We start from the raw sequence: 8,479 nt of genomic DNA on the forward strand, positions 1-8,479 counted from the left end.
TTGGAAGCTCTGTAACTGAAGTAATCTCTAGTACTACTACTCCTCCAAAGTGTCCACCACCAGGCAAAGGAAGGAGCTCCTCCCTTTCTCCCACCTTGTGTTGGTAAGGTTGTAAATGAACTAGTTTGTACGAATATTGTTTGCTCGATATTCGCCTATTAAAACCAAACCGAGTTTGACTTATGAAAAAAAAGGAGATCGACTTGACTCAACTACTCAATTAATTAAGGTTGGCTCAACTCGAGTAAAATTCTTTGAGACTCAGTCATTTATGCCCTTCTCTACTGATCATTAGCTCATTAGATCAACTCGTCCCAGCCTTCTTTTTCTCCCATTTTTTCCATTCTTCCTTTTATATTAATGTCCAAATTAAGTTCATCTTTTTATTATATACTGTAAAAAATAAATATATATCTCAAGACTAATAAAAACATAATAAGAATTAATACTACAAAATTAGGATAATGCTTTATTTAAAATAATAAAATTATGCACAATTAAGTTATTTTCAAAGATCGAAAGATCAAAACTCTAGTTTTTTACCATTTTCCTTAATTCACTGTACAATGAGTGTAGTAGCTTTTCTTCCTTGATGTGTTTACGTTGTGCAACGCATGACTCCCCTCATAGAGGCCATACACACCCTTTTTATACATTACCCTTATGTCCCATATAAGTGGCAGACTCATATTCTTTTACTTTTACTTTTTTATTTATAAGAGACAGAGATAGAATTCAATTACTCTCTCATTTGGCTGGAAATTTGATCGCTCATGTATTTACGACCAATATAAATGACAGTACAACTTTGGTCGTTAAATGTGATAACAGCGACGAATTTAAAGTTTTTCTCATTGACGATAAACCCTTAACTACGAGTTTTATATCATCACTAAAACATTACCTTTTGTGAAGATAAATTGGATAGCAAAATGTCAATTATTAGACTATAATTGACAAAAAATTATAGCTTCACTAAAACTTATTAATTATGACAAAATGCAACTTGTTGGCAATACTCTACTGCAACAAAATTATTAGTGATGATTACAGTCATTGCTAGTTATATAATTGTCATTGCAATTACTTTCTCATTCACTACAAGGGGAAATACTTTTACCAGCGATACATTTTAGTTGGTAAAACCCATAATTACGCCGCGTTACTCCTATCCCAGCGATTTATAAATCGCTGCATTTTCACCGATATTAAAGCCCCACTTTAGATCTACTCCAACGAAAGTCAAAATTCGCCGGCATTGAATTTTTTTCCCGACGAATCGCATTTGCCGCCTATAGCTCATTTAATCGCCGCAATTTGAAGATACGATGTTGCTATTAATCGTTGGGAAAGAATAATTCCAGCGATCTCTATCTGTCGCTAAAAGTGGGAATATCGCCGGTAATATGCTTTAGCCGCGATTTTTATAAATCGCCGCTAAAGAATTAACAGTTTTGAAATACCAGTTGTAGCGATATAAGTTCGCCGCGAATTAGCCTTTCCCTTTCGAGATCATTTTGCGGCGATTTCTAACTCGATGGTATTGATTTTTATGCAGTGACATTAAAATCACTGCAATTGAGCTGTTTGTTTGGGAAACCCTTTCTCCGTGCTGCTAAAATCGCTGGGAAAACTAAAATTATGGCGATTCTAAAATCGCCGTTAATTAGCATTTCGTTAGAAACTTATTTGGCGGCGATGTAGCATCGATTTTCACATCGCTGCAACTGATTTGTTCCTTAAGCGAACTCAGTTCCAGCGATCATAAAGTCTCCGTAAGAGATCGTTTCCTTTCGTAAATTAACTAGCGGCGAGAAATAAATCGCTGGTATTGACATTTTAGCAGCGATTTTCACATCGTTGGTAGTGGCCCCTTACGTTTCCTTAACTAATTTACCGGCAAAAAATTTCCCCACTAAAGACCTTAAAATCGTTAGGAAAACTGAATTCAGGTAAAACTATTTGAGCCCATGTTCTTACTGGGCCTGGTTTTTGGTTGTTCCTAAATGAAATATTCAACCAACTTCTGCTGTACTCGTTCAAGTTGAACATCGAAAACACATTAAGCAAATAAATGTAAACTCAACCAAACTCATATGTATTTATACACTGGGGTGGTGTTTTATATTCTCATATCAAGTACAAACTGAGCTACATCTGGAATAATAAATAACCATGACGGTCATAACAAATTGTTTAACTCTACTATCCACTGAAATTACCACTACCAAGTTCCACAACTCTATTTAAGTGGGACCGTTCATCGGCATTAGCACCCAACAATCCAACATATTGTCTTCGACTTGGTACAGGTAGCAAACGTCGAAAATATATATTGCGCGTGACTTCTCATATTCTTCATCCGTGTATTTGACGATATCAACAAACTGCACAACATTAAGGAAAACAAAAAAAATTAGTTATGATATTAATCAAGATAGTTTTGATGACATTATGACTAGAAGAAAAACTAATGAAATTTGAGATTGAAAACTATATTTGTGAAATTTCCACTAAAATTTCCACAAAAATATATTTGTGAAACCCCAACAGCATATAACCCCATAAAGTGCTGCAATTGTGTTGAATTCTATTTAATTGAGTAAACTAGATATTATCCACACTATAAATAACTGAAAGGGAAAAAGATTAAAACTCTGATCAAGAACCCCTTTTTCCTCCAAATACTCATCCACACAGCACGTTTAAAATCACCCCAAGGTACAATGGGAAGCAATAAAAGTATTTCCAATGTTCAAACCAAATAAAGGGTAAAGATTCAAAATTTTAGCTTCTTTGGTTTTTTCTTCTCTACTATCATTGTAACCAAATATATAAGTGCTATAAGGATAGAATCCATATAACAATGCCACTTTCATTGTTTTATTCTGCTTCTCTACAATTAGTTGGCCTGGCCTAGTTGATGTTATACTCTGGAAACTAAAAGTACATGAAAAAAAATCAATTTGAAACTGAATGTTGTTTTCTTTGTTTTTGGTTTTGTTTTATCCTAAGGGTTGGCGAATGACCCATCAATTTCAAAAATGAAAATAAAGCTGCAAGTCATGGTGCTTCGAGTGGCTCTGTAGGACTCAAGGTAGTCATTGTTTGCCTTTGTTTGGTGGTGTTTGTTGGTTTTGCCGTGCTTGTATTCAAGATATGGCAAAAGAAGAAGAGAGGAGCACCCGTCAGCTAAAGCTTTTTGAATATGACGATGATGTTAGTGTTGAACTTGGTATTCGGGATTGAGTTCCATTCTCATTTGTGTATTGACTGTAATTAAATGAGGTGCGCCTCATTGCTTCTATAATATAGTTTCACTGCTCTGTTAGTATAGGTCATTTTATAGTTACAGTTTTCCTGCTATGAATCTTTATTGTACTATGGCTTCTAGATCTTCCAGTTGATTATGCTTATAGGCGATCTAATTCAAGGGATTGTTTGTTTTCGCAAAAAATGAGTATGTCTCACACTTACCTTATCTTATGGCTTTGGCTTTATGGTTCTCCTCACTCCTCCCCAACGCCCTACCCCCTTGAGTTAATGTGTTCATAATCTCTCTCTCTCTCTCTCTCTCCCCCCACAAGAAATAAAAGTATATATGTCTCGTGTACTTGGGCTATGCCTACCTTTTTCATCAATAAAATTATTTGTTTATGGATTGAAAAAACAGTTAAACATATAGATTGAGCATTAGGAATTTATTGTATAAGTAGGCCATCAAGTGTCTGCACAGGGGCAGAAAACTCAATGCGCAACTTCAAACGGTTTCAGACAACAACTTTCCAGAAATTGAGTAAACTAGATATTATCCACACTATAAATAACTGAAAGGGAAAAAAGATTAAAACTCTAATCAAGAACCCCTTTTTACTCCAAATACTCGTACACACAACACGTTTAAAATCATCCCAAGGCAGAATGGGAAAAGAGCTTGTTTACAGGGCTACTTCCCGAATAACCTTGCATTTAACACATACCTTGTGGTCATCTTCACTAAAGCAGGAAAATATCAGCCCGATAAACCCAGAGTCCACAAGTTGATACATTGCCTGAGTTCGCACATCTGAAAAAAGTACAAAGCATTTTTTTAGTCAAACCTTCCTTGAATATATATCATCCTTTATCACTTTCACTTTCACGATAATTGCATATGGAGCCAAAAGATCATCTTGTAGTACATATTAACAGGACATATAAGCCTAAAGCACTATATCGATTAGTAAAGTAAGATTCAAAGGTGAAAAATTCTGTAATTTACAACAATATTGGAACATATAACAGAAAATAAACCAAGAAAAATAGTAGATGGTCAATGCATACCAACGTGGGAAGGAAGAACTGTAACATGAGGATGAGAATGATACCACCCAATTACTCTTGTTATTCTTCCAGTAAACGTGGTCATTCTGTTTTCTCAAGTTAATTTCACAACATCACATGAAATAGGAGCGTCATTCCCTTAGCATAAACAGAAACAATATTCTAAAAAAAATCCATTCTAGAAAATTGTATTTGTTTGATTTACAAGGGGAAAATTTAATCCATCAAAAGAATTACTGAAAAATGGTCTTGGGCTCAGTTGGTGAAATACAATGTTACTTCCCTTTTAGAATAAGCCCAAACCGATAATAGTTTTATATACATATACATAGATATATATATATATCTATCCAAAAGTTGCACATCATGAATTTAATGTCATAATCTTGTGATCATGGTAAAAGCAATAGCTACTTTCATTGATAACAATTTCCCCAAAGACTCAGCTGCCTAGCAAGAAAGTATCAGCAACAATTGGTTTAATTAGGGAATAGCTCATGATGTTCATATAGACCTACTATATGCCTCTCATCTAGCTACCATATAGCTTGGTAAGTTCATGAGATAAAATTTGACAGAAAACTGTATTCACCTTCTATTATATGCAATGCTTGTTCTCGTAGATAGGAACATCAATGTATGGATGTTTGTGGAGCAAAGATCCAAGTTCTTCAAAGGCTTTTACCAAAATTTAATTTTTATAGGTTATTAGCTATCAAATTGATCTCTTACCCATAACAAAAAACATGGCATAAGTAAAAAAACAACCAACCAAAAACTTTAAACACAAATAAACAAGCATTCACATTGCCAGTCAAGAACACTGATCTACTACGAATAGTAAAATCAACAATATGCAAGCCCCAACTTTAAATTCAAAAATCCTGCACATCATTTATAATTACTAGAATTACAAAAAACCATATAGAAACAACCCATATCTGACATATTCCAACCATTCAAGCTCCACTCCAAGTACAAGCACCAAACCCACCAAGCAATCTTAATTTTTGCTGAAGATAAAACAAAAACATAAAAACGACAAAAATAAATTGGAAATGGGAACATCATGACTGAACCTCAATATCTTTATCAAGAAGAAGCCCCATGATGGCTTCGGTCTCTGTGGACAATGCATGCCTCATCCACCTTAACCACACATCTTCCGACATTTTCACACATGTTAGAGACATATTCTGTACCTACAAACAGAATATGGCCTTTGTCAATCTAGCTCAGAAAAAACTGGGCTCATGTTAAGACATGTTACTTTACACCCATGTGTAGTAGGACTATAGACAAATGACTTCCATCCAACGCTCATGGATTATATACCACAGAATATAATCCATGAGCGTTGGATGGAAGTACAAACAACAAATTAACAAAAATCAACCTTCGTCTTGCACTGTATTGCAAGCCACATCCCATCATCTGCATTCACGCACCACATCACTGTAGAGCATATCAAACCGAAATCAAATGTGATATAGGAAGAAATAAAATTATAAGTATTTGTACCGTTTGGAAGAGAAATAGGTAGTTTTTAAATTAAGGAACTTCCACTGAGATTTAACTTTACTATCATGATCGTGATATGTATCTCAGCCCTGGTCTACCAGTGAATAAAATGGACATGGACACTAGATAGCCTCCATTTATGTCCTACACTTTATGGTTCAGGTAGGGAGTCTGAAGATATGCTCAAAAACTTCTCAAAAAGAGGACACCCAAACTTGTTATCTCCTCGGTGTAGACATAGATCCCGTTATATATATATATATAGTTCTATATATATATATTTTATATTTTGCCCAGTGTCGTATAGACTAACAAAAAACCACCCAAAAGATCAAGGACACCCAAACTTCTTATCTCCCCGGTGTCATAGTCACTAGCAAAAAACCCCCCAAAAAATTCCAAAATATGAGAAGCCCCTTATGGGTCGGGTGAATTGTTACACTGAGTCTGTCGAACTGACTTAGTGAACAACGGAAAAGCCCTAAAGAATGACTGCATAAGGTTGTCATTCTGTATCTGATGCTCCCTAAGAGCCTGCATCTCACTCCTCATTTCATCCAGCTGACTCTTGCAGTCTTCAGCATCTTTCTTATATTGTTCAGCATCTTTCTTATATTGCTCATAATCTTTCTTGTGTTTTTCAACCTCAAACAGGTATTATTGCATTTGAAGTTTATCATGTTGTCTACATGACTCGGGGATGACCATCTCCCCAAGTCCTCGTGCATATCCAGGTAGATGGCCAAGGACCTCCCTAAAGACAGTCGATGCTGCCTCATCACTATGTTGCTCTAGTCCTGGGCCATCCAACCTACCTTGCATCTCCTTCTGCACATTGACAGCACAACGATTATTAACAAATCTAGAATTGGACATAGATACTTGATTCTGTAAGTGTACTACTCACATAAGTTTCTTTTGTAGCATTTGTCACAAACTTATTCTTCATCTTCGACCAGCGCGTCTCCTTATAGAAGTCGACCAAATTCCCATTCTCAGTGCACTACATGTGTGAGCAATGAGTATAAGAATATTATATATATAAGAAAACATTATTCTGTAGTAGACATGTGGATTTTAAGCCCAAAACCTATGAGTAACCACTACCCAATAGTAATGTAATATTGTCACTAAAATATCCAAGTGCATTTTCACATTGAATTTGAAATGAAAAGATTGTTTTCCCTTAGAGATACCTTCTGCTCAAGTAATCAGACGAATGATTTACGTCCTGATATGTGATTAATCGCCTGCTTGTTTTGGTTCTCCCGATTTTGAGCTGAAATTTTCTGCCATACGCATCACGGAAAGATTACTTATGATAAACAAATAGATTTTCCACAACAATATTTAGGCATATTGAATTGATTGAAATATAGTTTAATTTGAGAAAGAGCATATGTACCTTAAAGGCATCGCTGCCCCACCTTCCACATAACTTCACTCATACAATGGGGTCCACCAAGCTAGTTTCATGAGCCAACGCTTCTTCGTGGCTTCCATATGACTGATAAATCTTGTGCAAGACGTGATGGAAGGCGTTGAAGCGCTTACGTAGGGCTTTTGTCACCGTCAATCGGTGGTTTTCGCGTTCTCAGTCAAACACAAAGTCACTCTACATAAAGCATCATGCAAATAATTATGTGCCATATCGTTATTTGGGCGACGATTAAACTACATAAACAACTTTCAAATAATCACTAAACATAACCAATGACTTACTCGAACACGGTCAATGAGCTCCTCTTTAATGGCTTGTGGGACATCCGACCAATGCTTGTAACTCATGTCGCAATATTGTTTAACAATCCACGATACTCGTGTTGTGAACATAGAAGTGTGTTCACAACATGAGGCTGTCTCACCATCGTTTATCTTCAATTGGACTTTCCCATTCTTCCTTAGCTTCTCGAAGAAAATGCATTTAGCTGGCCCATGAGTTCGTTTCCTCTGTTCCGTCGTAGATACGGCCTCCGTGGGGGCATCTGGAATCATGTTAAAGGTGTAATATATTAGTGTTTTTAAGTGTAATGTGGAATATTCACACTCTACATAACACATACAAACATGATAACGCCTCAAAATTAAAGTATTGGAAAAACATGCACCAGTTTGTTCTCTAGGAGGTGATTGTTCCATTGCATTTGGTGGGGATTCTTGAATAGGTTTTGGCGCGTGATTTGGGTTGGCGCATGGTGGGGGGACTTGGGGGCTGTGTCGAGTCATCCGAGGAGGATTGATTACACTCATCCGTGCTGTGATATGAAGATATTTTCGCACCACGTGGTTGGATGTGACGAGCTGAGTATGGTATGTAACGCCTTCCACGAGTACCTCGAAGTCTCCCTCCTCCTCTTGAACTGGGTCCCAATTGGTTACCTGCACGAGTATGAGTTAATGACATTATGATAAAATTGATAAATGAATTGAACATAATAATCTCAAAGTCACAGACAGGTTCGTAAAAAAGATCATTTATCTACCATTTTCAATTACTTTTGGGTAGACTAACCCTTACATTATGAGCATTTAGTATAGACAGAGGAATAACTGAATTGTCAAAATTTATACCTTCATAATGCATAGTGCTCCTCATTTGTCCTCCCGGTTTGAACGTCACCTGAAGCAAATAAAA

This window comes from Juglans regia, chromosome 4 (genome assembly GCF_001411555.2).
Source record: "Juglans regia cultivar Chandler chromosome 4, Walnut 2.0, whole genome shotgun sequence".
Classification (NCBI taxonomy): Eukaryota; Viridiplantae; Streptophyta; class Magnoliopsida; order Fagales; family Juglandaceae; genus Juglans; species Juglans regia.